Here is a 17500-nt window from a genome sequence, read left to right as displayed (position 1 = left end):
TTGTTTACGGGACGTGGTGGCGGTCTTCACACTAGGAGGGACGCTCACTCAGTGTGGCTCCGCGACTAAGCCATTATTGTCGTTAGTAGGGGGCTTAGTAGGTGGTGTCCTCAGTACATGGCAGAACATGCACCACTGCACACCACCGAAGTGACTTAGCAGCAGTGCAGGGTCTCCTCTGGTGTGTGGCCTCCTGGCGACCTAACAACGATGGTTTCCTGCGGACTGCCGACCCTGGAACTGTGACGGAAGAACCTGGGTGTGGCCGTGTACGGGGAAATCTAAATGAGTGGCGTAGGAGTAAAGTCACTGAAATGGCGCAGATGATGTGGCAGCAAAAAAAAAAAAAAAAATCCTAAGTTAGGCGCTACTCAAAAAGCATTGACAAAATCAATACTGAATGAAAAGACAACAGATAAAACTAATAAAGTGGACATCTGCTGCAACCACATTGTTAATTGCATGAACAATGCAGCACATAACAAAAGCTAATAAGAGAAAACTAATAAAATGGACATCTGTTACACTGTTGATTACAATGCGCTGCCTTTTGCTTCACCACGGATTTTGCTGCATCAGAGTTTCTGATGTATATGCTGTTTGGAAACAAAGGAGAGATACTGCTTTATTATTCTATTATATAGATCGGATGCATCTTTCATTCATGTGCCCGAGCATGCGTGCATATGTGTGTGTGTGTGTGAGTGTGCTTACGCGCGCGTATGTGTGTGCGTGAGCGTATGTGCACGCGCGCGTGACAGACTGGGATACAAACACACAGACAGATTATTGATTTGCTCCAAAATCCAAGAGAATGGAATTACCAGAATGCTGTACAAGAACAAGAAATAGTGCGGTTTTGGCAAAAGATCTCCATAATTATGAATTTTGTTGTGGAATGTTTGCGTTTTTGTTCAAGAAGCTATGAATTCCAAGATCTGATGCTGAACACGACCGGGTGCCCGAACTTGTGTGAATGTGTGTGTGTGTGTGTGTGTGTGTGTGTGTGTGTGTGTGTGTGTGTGTGCCTGTGGGAGGAAAAGGGAGGGTGGGGGGGCGGGCATAAATTGCTTCACAAAACAGACAGTAGAAATAAAGGGTCATTTCCTACAATTCCTAAAATATCTTTTTTGCCAAGAAACATTACATTTAAGATTAAGTGGTGTGTTGTCAGTTTCACATTGTTGTCAAAGTATGTTGTGTTGTCAATTTCACATTTTTGTCAAAGTATGTTGTGTTGTCAATTTCACATTTTTGTCAAAGCATGTATCACTCAGGGTTGTGCCATTGCTCCTACTCATTATGTTTTTCATCAGTACGTCATGATATGAAATGAATAAATGAATAGATACAAAAGGTGCTATCATTGCTGGTTGTGCTGTTCATATTGCTCTTTTTGAGAAATAAAAACTATATTTTTACCGGGACTAAAATCATAAAACAATTTCAAAATGAATATCATACAAAAGGTGCTATCATTGCTGGTTATGCTGTTCATATTGCTCTTTTTGAGAAATAAAAACTATATTTTTACCGGGGACTAAAATCATAAAACAATTTCAAAATGAATATCAAAACATCTTTAGTTTCATGGAAAAAATGTGATTTTTTTCTTCTGTCTTCTGTCTTCTTTGCTTTTCTTTCTCCTCCTCCTCCTCCTCCTCTTCTTCTTGAGGGCAAAGGGTGTAAAGAAGCCTCTTTATCCTAAAGAGCTCATCGGAAGCGCTTGCGCATTACCAACTCTCCACGAGTGCCTCATAGACAGATAGCTGGAATGTAGGATGTCCCCAGCAATGTGTGGCAATGTGCTCGCCACATTATTAATCCCGCCCGCGGCCTACTGCACGTCCCTCTGACGTAGTTCCTGTGTCTCAAGGAGATGTCACTACGTTCGGACAATTCCATGCACGCTGCACCACATCCGCTTAGCAGATTCCTGACCAGCAGCATAATCCAACGCTTAGTCAGGCCTTGAGTGCATGCCTTTGTTATATTTGTGTACCTATCACAGTGGATTTCTTCTAATTTTTTTTTCAGGGGGACAACACTTACGTTGCCATGGGTTCTTTTTCAGTGCGCCAGGTACGTGCTGCCCACTGCCCACACTGACCGTGAGGAGTTTTTTTGGTGACCCATGGATAGCTGTCTGTCTGGTCCTGTATTTCTCCTGATGCTATTGTACGTCCATGTTCGCAGTTCTCTGAAACGAATGAGCTTGTGTGTGTGTGTGTGTGTGTGTGTGTGTGTGTGTGTGTGTGTGTGTGTGTGTGTGTGTGTGTGTGTGTGTGTGAGTGTGTGTGTGTGTGTGAGTGTGTGTGTGTAAATAAATAAATAAATAGATAAATAAATAAATAAATACCAATGCCGAATCGTTATCTAATTTGCTTGTTTCCCAGAAAAAATCTTCATTTGTCTTGGATAACAGGCTAACTGTCTGTCTTTACCTTCTAGAGACATCATTCCATATACTGAATTCCCTTCAGAGAAGAAATCCTGTAGTCGGACCCAGATTAAAACATTTCTCATCTGTCCCTATCACATAGCGTTTCATTTCACAGTGTTTCATGGAAATCCGTCTGTGTGTTTCCGGAGATAACACAACAAGTGTTACATTCCCCCCATTTCCTGGAGGTGAGAAAACAAAGTCCCTAACAAATCATAAACAAAACAGTCCATAACAAAACAAAGATTTTCGTTATCCATCGTCATCAATATAGACAAAACAGTCTCAAAGTCTGTGGCCTTTCATGCCCTGCTCTCATGGTGACCTCAGTTTCGATACCCCTCCACTTCTGTGCATGGGGTGAGTCCTGTCAATGTCTTCAGTCTCGGCAGATTCATGGTGGGCTGTTGTTTGAGGGACGTGGTGGCGGTCTCCACTCTGGGAGGGACGCTCACTCAGTCTGACTCCGCGACTAAGCCATTATTGTCGTTAGTAGGGGGCTTAGTAGGTGGTGTCGTAAGTACGTTAAATCAGAACAGGCACCACTGCACACCACCGAAATGACTCAGCAGCAGTGCAGGGTCTCCTCTGGTGTGTGGCCTCCTGGCGACATAACAACGATGGTTCCCTGCGGACTGCCGACGCTGAAACTTTGACGGACGAACCCGGGTGTGGCCGTGTATGGGGGAATCTAAATGAGTGGTGTGGGAGTAATGCCACTGAAAAGGTGCAGATGATGGGGCAGCAAAAAAAAAAAAAAAAAAAAAAAAAAATCATTAATCCGGATGACAACGATAATCTAGTTTGGTCCTCGAATCACCACCGAAGCGTTCCCAAAATTAGAGTTTAATTCTGCTGGAATTAACCTGGATAGAAAACATCCCCTCTTGTGTGTGTGTGTGTGTGTGTGTGTGTGTATGTGTCTGTCTGTCTGTCTGTCTGTCTGTCTGTGTCTGTGTCTGTTTCTGTTCCTGAGTGACTGTTTCTGTGTGCCTTTAAAGTATCAGACTTTGAGGTAATGGCCTTCACAAAAGAAACAACACCAGTTGCCATGGCAGCAAATGCAGTATTGTGTGGTGAATGCGACAGTGATAACATTCCAGTCCATGCCAGCTTCCAGCGCTGGAAGGAAATGTCTGCCTGAGGTAAACAGCCATCACAATGTCTTTGTGCAGTCTGAAGAAAGTTTCCGTCACACCTGTTGCAGTCAGGATGTTGTGCTTCACTCGCAGTCCTCTGGAAACAGAATTGGAAGCTTTACCACATGTCTTCCCTTCTCCCCACCATAGCCCTCCGCTTTGTCCCCACCCCCCCGTGTGTATATGGTTCCTTAATGGCCATTTCAACCTCACTCCCGTCACATACGTTTCCACTATGACAGCTATATCTTTCGGGCTACTTCACTTTGACGATAACTAGGGGACGAGATCGGATCAGCATCCATAGCTAAATGCCAGTTTTCTTTTCGCTCTTATCCAATCTCACCGAGCTGCGCGTGCCAACTGGAGGTGGTTTATGACAGGGTTTTCTTTTGTAGACATCTATATTTTGGAATGTTTTGTTGTTGTTGTTGTTGTTGTGATTTTCATGCATGTTTCGTTTAGCATGATTTGACTGAAGTTGTAAAGCAACATTTATATATTGTTGTATCCTCCACACGCCGGAACTGGTAACAGGAAATAGCACTCTTTGAATCATTTCAAGGCGGCAAAGCTATACTTTGTAATTTCATTTTGATTTAATTATTGATGAATGTCGTGTTTTTATTATTGTTATTATCATTATTATCACTATTATTAGTGCTGTTGTTGTTGTTGTTGAAGGTATCAACAATTTCAACAACAATCAAGCTTATTAAAAGCTTAGGAATTATCCTGCAGTATTCTAGAATTAAGAACTCTTAGTCTTAATAACTATGAAGATAGATTCTGAAACATTTCACGGCACATTTATCTGCAGGTCTATGAGCGTTTAGTGAAAAGTAACAATGCTGAGAGGGAACATTACATACATATGCACACTTCTGTTACTAGTAACCTCTTTATAACTGTCCCATATGCTGAGAGGGAACATTACATACATATGCACACTTCTGTTACCAGTAACCTCTTTATAACTGTCCCATATGCTGAGAGGGAACATTACATACATATGCACACTTCTGTTACTAGTAACCTCTTTATAACTGTCCCATATGCTGAGAGGGAACATTACATACATATGCACACTTCTGTTACTGGTAACCTCTTTATAACTGTCCCATATGCTGAGAGGGAACATTACATACATATGCACACTTCTGTTACTAGTAACCTCTTTATAACTGTCCCATTCCATGTCCTTGGTGTTTTGTTGTTGTTGTTCAAATGTTATATTCATATATTTCAGAAAGAAGAACACAGTCATTTTTCGTTTCTTTTCAAATCCATAACAAATTATTTTGATTATTTCTGGACCTCGCGTTTGAAGCAGTTTCCTCACTTGTGGTTTGCTTTTATAATATCTTGATCCGTGACAATTTTAGAGCTTGTGTCGGATATTCCAGTGTTCAGCTTTGAAATGAATAGACGTTTGCTTTTTATTTATTCATCTATTCTCTATTCATTCACTATCTGTTCATTTATTTGTTTGATTTATTTTACTTTAAATTGATTTATTTAATTGTGTCATTTCAGTTTTAAGTTATGGTAACTCTTCTGTTTTTGTACCATTGTTAAAAAGCATAATGTGTTTTTTTTTTCTGCTGATAATCTAAAGTTCTTATCGACAACAGAATTATTCAGTTCATCAATTTCTCTTTTGTAAATTTTCCTAATATAGCTTAAAGCCCTTTTTGATGTATTTCGTTTCGCAGTTCATCCACATACTTATATCATCTGCGTATTGCACTAGGATCACATGTTTTGATAAGTGTTCGGGGAAAATCGTTCAACAAGATATCAAATAGATCAGGGACAATAAGAGAACCTTGGGGTAATTCCTAAGTGAAGAGTTTTAGGGTTGAGTACGTATTTCCGACTTGTATCTGTATGCTTATTTCACTCAGGAAATCTTTGATATAATTATACAGACGTCCCGAAAAGCCTACATAATTCAGTTTAAAGAGTAACTTTGCATACAAAACTTGATGGTAGGCCTTCTTTATATAAAAAAAAAAGTTGCAAGAAAAATTTTCCTTCGAGCAAATTGTTGTTTTACATGTGTTTCAAGTTTAACCAATTTATCAGTTGCAGATCTGACTTTCTGAAAACTGATTAATTGGGACTTTGTCAGGACTTGAATGCGTGTGTGTGTGTGTGTGTGTGTGTGTGTGTGTGTGTGTACACGCGCACGCGATGTGTGTGGAATGGTTCAATTACTTTGTGCGCTTTTAAGCCGGTTTGTCTTTTTTTAATATAGAATTGCGTTTTGATTTTCGTTTTGGGGTTGTTGTTTTTTTGGGGTTTTTTCGTTTTTGGTTGTTGTTTTTTTGTTTTTTGTTTTTTTCGTTTTCTCGTTGAGTAGGCGACATGAAAAGATGGGATTCCCTCATCCTACGCTCTCTACCGTGAATTAGTTTGTGTGCGAACGGTGCATGAAAAATGTGAAAAGATGTAATGGAACGCGATGGTTAGGTTGGGAGGATTACGTTTTGATAGCGATGTGTTCCGCTGTCTGCCACCCACCACTCACCACTCACCACCACCACCACCGCCGCTGGCTGAGTCAGTCCACCATAACATGGCATTGAGCGTTGCACTGAGCAGGCGTGTCAGCGCCTCTTCCCGTCTCCTTCCACTCATTCCACGCGCTCTGCGCTCTCCTCGCAGCTTTCACGAGCCTCTCGAACACTCACTCTCTCTCTCTCCTCTCTCGTTTTCCCCCCGTCCCTCACTCTGTCCCCGTGTGTCACAGTGGCTGTGAGTAGAAAGGTGCTCCGTTCCTCTCTCTCTCTCTCTTCTCTTTCCACCATCCTCGCTTCCGTGGCGACAGTCAGGTGAATATTGACACTTGAAACATTTTGCCACATGTCCTGTTGGCGTTGTGTTTACTGCTTCAGACCGCGTGGTTAACCAGTTGTGTTCGGTGGACTCAGTTTGCTGTGAGAGTTGTCTTTACAAACGGCGTCGGTGGTCCTTGTTGACTTTGCCACAGCTGTGTGAAACTACCTGTAAGTGGTTTTTGTTGTTGTTGTTGTTGTTGTTTGCTGTTGTTTTTTCTCTTTCTTTCTCCTGTTGCAGTATCTTACCTTGACCAATTTAATAAAGTTTCTAAAGTCAACAGATCTCTCTCTCTCTCTCTCTCTCTAAGTTTTTTTTTTCTCTCCTCTGTTATGTATTTCTACTAACATCATTCTTTAGTTCTATTTAGTATTCTGTCGTGTAGACTCTATTCAGGGCGGGGACTGGATGTAAAAAAAAAAGAAGCACACCAGTGCTCATCTATTATCCTCGAAATAAAGAATTTTGTCTTGTCTTTTGTCTTGTCTTGGCTTGTCTTTCTCTCTCTCTCTCTCTCTCTCTCTCTCTCTCTCTCTCTCTAAATTGTTTTAATGTATGTTGTTTCGTGTTTAAACTATAAGGTTATGACTGAAATTAGTAGATATATATATATATATATATATATATATATATATATATATATATCTGCCTGAATCTCTCTCTCTCTCTCTCTCTCTAAATATATATATATATATATATATATATATATAAAATATAACATAATATAATGTATACGTGCGAGTAATTATCTGCTGGGAACTGTATTAGTGGTTCAGGTGTTTCTGTTTCTTTTTATTTTAATGTATCTATTGCTGTGTATCTATACATTCATGCATGTATGTCTTCATACGGTTATCCATTGGAGATTTTTGTTGTTGTTGTTAGTGTGTGTGTGTGCGTGCGTGCGTGTGTGTTTATGTGTGTGTGTGTGTGTGTGTGTGTGTGTGTGTGTGTGTGTGTGTGTTTTCTCTGTTGCTTTTTCGTTTTTGTTTTTTTCATTCCTTTGTATATTCATTTGTTTGCATGCTCGTTTGTTGGGAATAAATGTACTTCCTTCCTTTGTTGGTTTGCTTGTTTTTTTTGTTTTTGTTTTGTTCGCTTTTTTATGTGGGTTTGTTTGTTTGCTTCTCTCTCCCTCTCCCTCTCTCTTCTTTCTTTCTTTCTCGCTCTGTCTCCCTCCCCCCCCCTCTCTCTCCCTCCCTCAGGGTCTTTATTTTCAGTTTTGTTGGTTATTTTTTCCATATTGACTATTTATTTTGATTGTTATGATTTTGTTTTGTGTTCTTTGTGTTTCTTTTTCCTGGTGCCTTTTTGATATAGCCCCTCAAAAACAACACAAAAAACAATAATAGATATAAAGTGATAAATGAACATAGTATAGAACTAACGATGGACACTTGTACTGTGAGCATATCTGCTTCGTTAAAGTAACTACCTTTGTCTCTTTTTGTGATGTACGTTCTTTTCAGCATTCTCATATTCATTTTTGAAATATCGATATTGCAGTTTGCTAATTAATTAATACAAACACACACACAAAAATGAACGAATAAAACAATGAAAGAAAGCAAATTGTGAACAAAGGATGGGGGAAAAGGAAGGAATGAAGAAGAAAAGAAAAATAAAGACGGAAGGAAGAAAGGCTTGTGTAAGTAAAAGGAAAGCAATACCATTGTTAGCATCACACCAAACCTTTCACAGTCAATGTCGGATTTGAGCACCGGCCGGATAAAGTACCGACTTACTGAAAGCTGAACCAAATAACGGGTCGGTTATCTGAGAACCTACTGCTCTTCATTTCGGGTGGTAGGAAAGCCGCGGCCATCACCCGTGCGCATTGCAGAGGAGTCCCCAGCTTCCCAGTCAAACGCCGGGTACACAGCATGGTTGATAAACTCAAAGCCTTGCCGCCTGGCCAGATGGTCAAAGTGACCAGCTTTCTTGTGCGGACAGACACCTGTCCCAGCCCCCCCCCCCCCCCAAGCCCCCCACCCCCACCCCCCACTCACTCACTCACTCACTCACTTACACACGCACGCACACAGACACAGATACACACACATACAGACACACACACAAAGGCGCGTGCGCATATTCATGCATGCACACATGCACATGCACATGCACATACGTTCGCACACAAACATGTTATGTATGCACACACACGCGCGCGCACGACACGACAATTTGCCGAAAAGCAGTAGTTGCAGTAGCTTCAGTTAGCACTTGTAGCAGTATCTATATCTATCAAACTGTCTCCGAAACGTTTATGACTGTCTGTCTGTCTGTCTGTCTGTCTTTATGTCTGTCTGTCTGTCTGTCTCTGTCTATCTATCTGTCTGTCTCTCTCTCCCTCTCTCTTTCTCTCTCTCCCTCTCTCTCTTCACTTGTGTCTTCGCGATGTTGTGTCTCTCAGTTTGACGCTGTGTTATACTTGTACATTATACATGTATTAAGTATAACAACATTTATATGCGTAAATTTTTGTGTGTCTCTTAGAACAACGGCAGATGTGTAAGTCGGCCAAAGTGCTAATGTCTTCACCGTTGGAAAATAAAGACTGATTCATTCATTCATTCATTTATTCATTCTCTAAGCTTTACCAACGTCAGAATTTTTTGCTTAAAATATGTATACAGAATACGCATTTTTAAGTGAACAGCAACGATGTTTACTTTATTACCGAAGACTTGTTGACTTGATGTTACCATTCATCAATGCTCGAACAGCTAGCTTAGTAAAGGAACGATGCCATTTGAAAGCGCCACTTGTACTGACACCCAGTCCGTCGTCTGGCAAGCTCTCCCTATGATTGAAAGAAACTGGTAATAGTCCATCCGTCGAGGGTTTAAATCAGATAACAGCTGCCTTACACGTGGTATGTTAGGGCATTTGACCTCTTGATCTAATCAGTAGGACTTCAGAATATTTTTACAAAGCTGTGTCTTGTTTCATGGCCCAAACAACGTAACGTCATGCTACATTTTTTTTTTTTTTATTAATTTTGTAATACTCGAGCGTCTGTCGGTTATTTTATTCACCTGTTAATCTGTGTGTGTGTGTGTGTGTGTGTGTGTGTGTGTGTGTGTGTGTGTGTGTGTGTGTGTGTGTGTGTGTGTGTGTGTGTGTGTGTGTGTGTGAAGCTGAAACAGGAAGGTATGTACATGTAAACACGCAGTGTGTGTGTGTGTGTGTGTGTGTGCGTGTGTGTGTGTGTGAAGCTGAAACAGGATGGTATGTACATGTAAACACGCAGAGCAATATTTAGGAAACAAATCACAAAAAAACCCATCTGGAATCAATAAGCATCATTATTCTTCAGAAAACTGGAATGATGTTTCCTGTCTCTGGGAAACACAAGAAAAAAATATCTGCATCGTCTGTTCCAGAAATAACTGGCTGCCAAATAATTTCCGGAAAACACTCCGCAGTATGTATATTTTTTATCATTATTTTTCTTGTATAGAAGTCAGGACACTCTTGCCTTAAAAAAACAACAACAAAAAACAACGACAACAGCAACGTCAACAACATCAACATAACCGAGAAATTCCCCCACATTTTTCCTTTTCTTTTCTTTTCTTTCTCTTTTCATCGTTGTTGACATTCCAAAATAAAACAAAACCTGTCCCTTTTTTTAACATCAGAAAAATTTTTTCTTATAATGTTTTTCAGTTCCATCTTTTTCGGATGTTACCTGGAAACTTGGGCAGACGGTGCCAACAGAAAATGGCCGGGGGAGGGGGGGGGGGGTGATGTTGTCGGGTTGTTTCCCCTGGCTCATCCCCAGAAGGGCGGGTGTCTGGCAGGTCCAGACGGAAGTGATTAAAGTTAGGATCGTATCTGCGGGATCCAGAGGAAAATTGGTTTGAAGTAGCTTACTCTGACAGATCCGAATGTAGATAATTAAAGGGGTTTATATCCGACAGGTCTGTATGGAGGTGATTAGGACTGACCTCGTGTCTTGTATGTTCACTGGAATATTGATGGAATGGCGTGCGTGTTTCATAGATCGAAGCAAAGGCGATAAAGCATAGGCTTGATTTGATAGTTTCAAAGGAATTTATCTAAAAGAGACTCGTGGGTCCACACGAAGATAATTAAACATTAGTTTGATATGGACGAAACCGATGGTATTCCGAAAAACTTGCTTGTTTTGGACAGATCGAGAATGAGAGCTGATTGGAAACTGGCTTCGGTGGAATATATCACAACGAAAAAAAAAAAGGAATAAATAAAAAGGGAGGGGCGATGGGGGGTTGTGTTTGACGTGTCCGCATGAAGACTGGTCAGGAACAGGCTTGTCCATCACAGGCCGGAACGAAATTGACTAAAATGTTGATTTTTGATGGACAGGTCCAAACTGAAGTCTTGGCAAAACAATGCCGTCTGCGTGAGCCAGAGCGTGATTTCCTCTTCCTCATTTGTTGGCGTCAGTTCAAAAACACGCAAAGATGACGTCAATGCTGTAAGAAACGAGCTCCATTCTGTGATCGTCTTTCTGAATCGCACGCGTCTGTTAAAAAACAAGATAAAGATAACGAGTGGTTGTTGTTGCTGTTATTGCTTTGGCTGTGTTTTGTTTCTATTTAGACATGTCAGAATATTTTCTCTCAGAATGGTAAACCCTGTGCACCAGTCGTTCTCCCACAAAAACCTTTCAGTACGTTAATTTTCCCTGGGCTGTACGGTGGACGTTCTTAGCCATGCCGCTCTGATACTGTCCGCGGCTGAAAATGGAAAGTGTAATGTGTCTCTCATTCGCCTTGTAATGGAATCCCTGCCGCAGGCCAATGACAGATCGATTTTCACGTATCCATTCACTTCGATTCCTCCTGCCGCAAGGTAGCAAACAGTACAGGACTGGGCATGGCATGGTTAAGGCTTCAGTCACCTCCACGATGATGTCACTGTCACAGCGTTACCACTCACCAGCAGCTGGTCAAGCAGTCAACAAGATGTGTTGGACACATGTGTTCGGTTTGACCGCGTCAGAATAATTAACATCATAAAGAAAATAGAAAGTTTGTGCTGCTGCGGTAAACAGCAAGTAAGCTGTATTTTGTAGTTGTTGTTTTTGTTGTTGGTGTTGCTTATTTGCTGTTGTTGGTGTTGTTTTGTTGTTGCAGTGTGAGGAAGGTGGCAGAATGGATAGGACGCTTCTCTGCAAATACAGAGTCCGTGAGGTTCTGTGTTCGAACCTGGTCTCGCCCTTTCTCCCAAGTTTGACTGAAAAATTAAACTGAGCGTCTAGTGATTCGGATCAGACGATAAACCGAGGTCCCGCGTGCATCACACAGTTGTTGCACTGAAAAACCGAAGTGTTGTCCTCTGGCAAAATCATGTAGAAGAATTCCACTCTGATAGGTACACGGACATATATGTACGTATCCAAGGCCTGACAAATCGCGCTGAGTTATTCTGCCGGTCAGGCATCTGCCCAGCAGATGTGGTGTACCTCGTAATGTTATGGATTTGTCCGAACGCAGTGACGCCTTCAAAAGAAACTGATCTGCAACAGTTGTTGTGTTGTTCTTTGTTTTTGTTTGTTTGTTTGTATGTTTTTCTTTCTTGTTCTTCGTTACTCTTATGTTTCTTATGTGTCTGAGAATTCTGATGTTTGCGATGAGTGTTGAAGCCGATGAAAAAAGTGCAGCTGGTGAACTAAGTACCTTTGTCACAAACAGCACGTACTAATGAGGCATTGGCAACTGAAAGGGAAGCCCTCAGTGTCCTGCGATTGGGAGCGGAAAGCTGTGTGCGATGTGTGCGCTCTGCACATGTCACGTGGAAACAAAAGCAGCTTAATTAAGATGTAAGATGAACCAGCCAGCTCGGGATGTTGTTTCCAGTTAAACATCACTCACACACGCACGTGCACGCGCGCACCCCCAGCCCTCCCAGCCTCCCTCCACTCTCTCTCTCTCTCTCTCTCTCTCTCTCTGATATTGTTTCCAGTGAATAGATGTTGGAACTGAAGACCACCCTCTCCGAACCCTCCCACTCCCTTCCCCCCGCACCCCTCCCCGCCCCTTTCTTACAGGAATAGTGGCTGCCTTAAAAAAAAACCCATAAAATAACAGTTTCTTAAAAATGGCGGTGAGCTGCCGATACGCTAAAGTGATCTCCAGCAGTGTTCTGGTTGTTCCGATGTCGCACTGAGCCAGTTCCGCAGCAAAGTGCAGTCAGCTCCGCAGTTACGTTCTCAACGTTAGCAATTGCGTTCGCAATTAGGTATACAAAAATCGATATTGACGACCGTGGCCGATGTCGCGTGAAAAAAAAAAAGCGTTTGTAACGGAGAACGAACGAATAGTTTTCCGGCCTGTTTTTGTTTTTTGTTGGTTTTTTGTTTTGTTTGTTTGCTGGGAAATGGCATCGCAGGGTGCTTAGTGAAGAAAACAGCCAGATCCATTTCAAGAGGGAAACGCAATTTTTAGTTTTGAATTATTCCCGTTTTTATTTTATATGTATTCGATGTTTATTACCACGCCTTCAACGACACCCCATCCTCCTTTCCTCCCCTTAGGCAGTAACAACAGAAGTAATAGTAGTAGCAGGACCAGAAGCAGCAGCAGCAGTGGTGGTCGTAGCCGTAGTAGTAGAAGAATAAGTAATAGTAGTTTCATTTAACGTCTAATTTAGTATACGTGTTATTGTACGATGAGCGATGTGGGTATCATTTTAGTAAACGAACATCCCTCGCCCACTGGAACGTTTGCGCTGGAAGGTTAGTATTTTCTGTCGTACTTTTTATATTTAGATATTGCCGGTCACTGCACGTTGTCACGGTGGTGAACCCCGGGGAGTCAGTACTGTCACTCATACACTGGAACTAATTAATGCTTTTAAATGTAGATGTCTAAATGGCAGCGTGTGGATCGATGCTGACTGAGCACGGTTTTGCTACAATGCCCGTTTTTCAAAAAGTACCAACCAGATACCTTCCCCAAGTTCACTGACTCTAATATGATTTCAGTAACACATAAGATCGCCTTCTCATACTCTCGCCAGCAAAGTCAGGCTTTCTTCAAAGCCCATGCGACGCATTCATTTGATTGTTTACGGAAATAATTCCATGCTTTTTCTTTTTCAACGTGTGATACGGTTATGAAACTATGCTTTGAAAGCTGGAGTAAAATTTCAACAATTTTCAGACATGTCCAGTATCACGCAATGTGGAAGACTTTGAAAGAAATAAAGAGAGACAGAAAGAAAGAGACGTATATCTCCGCCTTGTGTTGAAAGCCTTTTGTTGTATTCTTCTGTATGTCATGCCTTTTTATGTTTTCCATCAAGACAACTCCATTTATTTTTTGATAATCAACATCGGGACTTGATATTAAACATTTTCATTTAGTCGAGTTGTTCCACACCCAGACTATACGGTTTTGCCTTTTGGTTGTTTTGTCCTTTTTTGATATTGGTCATAGATTCGATGTGGAGTGGGTAGGTCTATAGTATTTATGTTTTCAATTAACTGGTGGAAAAATGCATGGTATGGTGAGCGCCATGGGACTTTTGGGCTTGTTGGCTTTGGAACATCAATGAATCATGTTTAATTTATTGTTACAGGGAAATACTGCATGCACGCTCCTTATCGCTGTTCTAGACTGCAGGCTTTGAAATATTCAAATCGCATTACTGGCACCAAACTTCAAAATATACAAAATGAAAGTGGTTCATGAAATGTCTGGTAGCCCAAGGGATCATCAGAGTTCATCAACAATCGAATCAAATTTTGTTTCACAAAGCAGGAGGGGCGGGGAGAGGGAATGCAGAAAGGAAGGAACAAAAAGTATAATGCAATCACACAAGATTATGGAATATCAGTCTTATATTCTATATAACATAGTCTTATATTCTGGTCAACAACAACAACAAAACCCAAACCCTAAGATAAACACTTTATTATTAATCAACTGATATAACCCAGGATGGTCGAATAGTTATCGTCTTTGAATTGAATGGTTGTATTTCTATGTGCAAAGATTTGAAGCCACTGCTCCATTCAGCAAAAGATGCGTCCACTTTCCTTGTCTGACGATTAAGTTACGACACTGCTTATACTTTCGCTGTTGTCATTTACGTTTGTGACACCCTAACAGTCTTGGTTGTGTGCCCCTTGAATTCTATCAGATCAGTTCAAACTTTATTTCAGAATACGTGCTGTTTCAAACGCAGTTATTACAGCCTGCTGTCGTAAGAAAACAAAAGTACCGCGACAACCGCTTGACAAATATTTTGTGCGAGTGACGTTAGTTTAACTGTAAACACACACACACACACACACACACACACACACACACACACACGCACGCACGCACGCACACACACACACACACACACACACACACACACACACACACTGCGCGCGCGTGGACGGATAGACGGAAGTGTGCATTTACGTTGTAAATAACTGACTTGATAAAAACTGTTCCCTTGACAACAAAGTGAGTGGTGACGTAATTATGGCAATCATAACATGCCATTTACTTATTAAATAAGGCCTACGTCATACTCCTTCAGTTTAATCGGATGCGAGGTTCAGTCTTGTAAACAGCGGTATTGCAAATTACATGAAAACATCGAGACTTAAAACAAACGCTGAACTGCCGTGATTATGACTCGTCCCGCGGTCCACGCACGTTAACACACACACACACACACACACACACACACACACACACTCACGCGCGCTCATGACATTAGTGATCACTCGCCTGTTTAGTGATCGCTCTTCGCACTCTTAACAGCGTACGATAGAGCTTTTCAGTGCAAATACGGGCGAATGTCTACAATTTGGACACAACATGCAATATCATGCGTCAGAATACGTCAATGCGATGATTAATAACTCATGCGGTACACGTGTCCGCTAAAACCTTATTCGCAACCAATGAGAAAGCAGACTTACATTTTGTCAGGCTGATTTGATATATTTGGTAAAATAACTTCTTCTCTTTTTTTTTGTCATTTATCTTGTGTGTGCAGTCTTTGGGAAAACACTGAGCAGATGTCAGGATGATTTAGTGTACTTTGTAAACTTGCAGTTCATTCAGTCTGCAGCGCACGCAGAAAGCGTTTCATAAACAATGTGTTCAGACTGATTTGATGCATGCGGTTTGCTCGTGTCTGTTTGAGTGCCCAGGAAGCAACTAAATAATTCATTCGCAGTCGTGGTCAAAGCAAACAAACAGCCAGCTATTGAGGTTTGTACCATGTGACATGAAAAAAAAGAGAGTTGTCTTCACAAGCTAGCTTCCCCCAAAGGATTTAAAGACAAAGTTATTTCAGTTCGTGAACCTCCCTCAGCAGTCATCAGTTATGGACTCGGGCAAGAAAACTGTGGAATGAACTGTACCTCAGGGAGATGCAAATGCAGAAGAAAAGAAAACCTGCGACGCATTATGTACATCTCACTTTGTCATTCTCGAGGTATAAAGTGCGAAAACGATGTGTAACTGTCAACGAGAATGTATGCATAAATGGCGTATTTTTAGGTACGGCATTGTCAAAACCGGTGTGATGAATGCTGAGTCTTTGAAACTGACAAATATCGAAAGTTTCCACACACACACGCACGCACACACACACACACACACACACACATATATATATATATACAAACGTGTGTGTGTTGGGTGTGTGTGTGTGTGTGTGTTAAACTAGGGGCTGTGAAATAAGAGTCACTCCTGTGACCAGTGGAAATAACAGAGGAGGTAAGTCACTCTGGCCTTGCCTTTTACCCCCAGTGTCATTTCCACTGATCAGTCATTGAAGAAGAACGTATGATCAGAAACGTTGACACTTCTCATCAAAGTGAGTCTTGTTTCACAGCCCACAGTTGGTGTTATCTATCTATCTATCTATCTGTGTGTGTGTGTGTGTGTGTGTGTGTGTGTGTGCATTTTTTATAGACTTTGTGCATTTTACATCGGAAAGTGAAAAAAAGCAGCCTGTATCTCTTCTCCAAAGTTATCTTCGCTTGCCCATTTGTGTGATCGCTGTCTCCCCGCTGTCACCGGCTGTCTCCAACGTATGTTCCCCCACTCAGGTTGTCTTTGAGCCACGTGCAGCAGAGACAAGGTCTCTGATGAAACGAGATTGGCGTGACATGCGTTATAGGTGCATTTACCATTTCTTGTGTACTTTAAAGTGTTGTTGTTCATTTTACCGAGCAAAAGTAATACAATTTCAAGAAGTCCAAAGAAACAATGGTGACTGACAACCTGACCTTTCAGTTCAGTCCTGTACCACACTTCAGTGACTGACCTTTCAGTTCAGTCCTGTATCACACTTAAGTGACTGACCTTTCAGTACAGTCCTGTATCACACTTCAGTGACTGACCTTTCAGTTCAGTCCTGTATCACCCTTCAGTGATAGACCTTTCAGTTCAGTCCTGTATCACCCTTCAGTGACAGACCTTTCAGTTCAGTCCTGTGTCACCCTTCAGTGACTGACCTTTCAGTCCAATCCTGTATCACACTTCAGTGACTGACCTTTCAGTTCAGTCCTGTATCACACTTCAGTGACAGACCTTTCAGTTCAGTCCTGTATCACCCTTCAGTGACAGACCTTTCAGTCCAATCCTGTATCACATTCAGTGACTGACCTTTCAGTTCAGTCCAGTATCACCCTTCAGTGACTGACCTTTCAGTCCAATCCTGTACCACCCTTCAGTGACTGACCTTTCAGTTCAGTCCTGTATCACACTTCAGTGACTGACCTTTCAGTTCAGTCCTGTATCACCCTTCAGTGACTGACCTTTCAGTCCAATCCTGTATCACACTTCAGTGACTGACCTTTCAGTTCAGTCCTGTATCACACTTCAGTGACTGACCTTTCAGTCCAGTCCTGTATCACACTTCAGTGACTGACCTCTCAGTTCAGTCCTGTATCACCCTTCAGTGACAGACCTTTCAGTTCAGTCCTGTATCACCCTTCAGTGACAGACCTTTCAGTTCAGTCCTGTATCACCCTTCAGTGACTGACCTTTCAGTTCAGTCCTGTATCACACTTCAGTGACTGACCTTTGAGTTCAGTCCTGTATCACACTTCAGTGACTGACCTTTC

Source organism: Babylonia areolata, chromosome 1 (assembly GCF_041734735.1).
Source record: "Babylonia areolata isolate BAREFJ2019XMU chromosome 1, ASM4173473v1, whole genome shotgun sequence".
Lineage (NCBI taxonomy): Eukaryota > Metazoa > Mollusca > Gastropoda > Neogastropoda > Buccinidae > Babylonia > Babylonia areolata.
The sequence above is the reverse complement of the archived record's forward strand: the minus strand, read 5'-3'. Positions refer to the sequence as shown.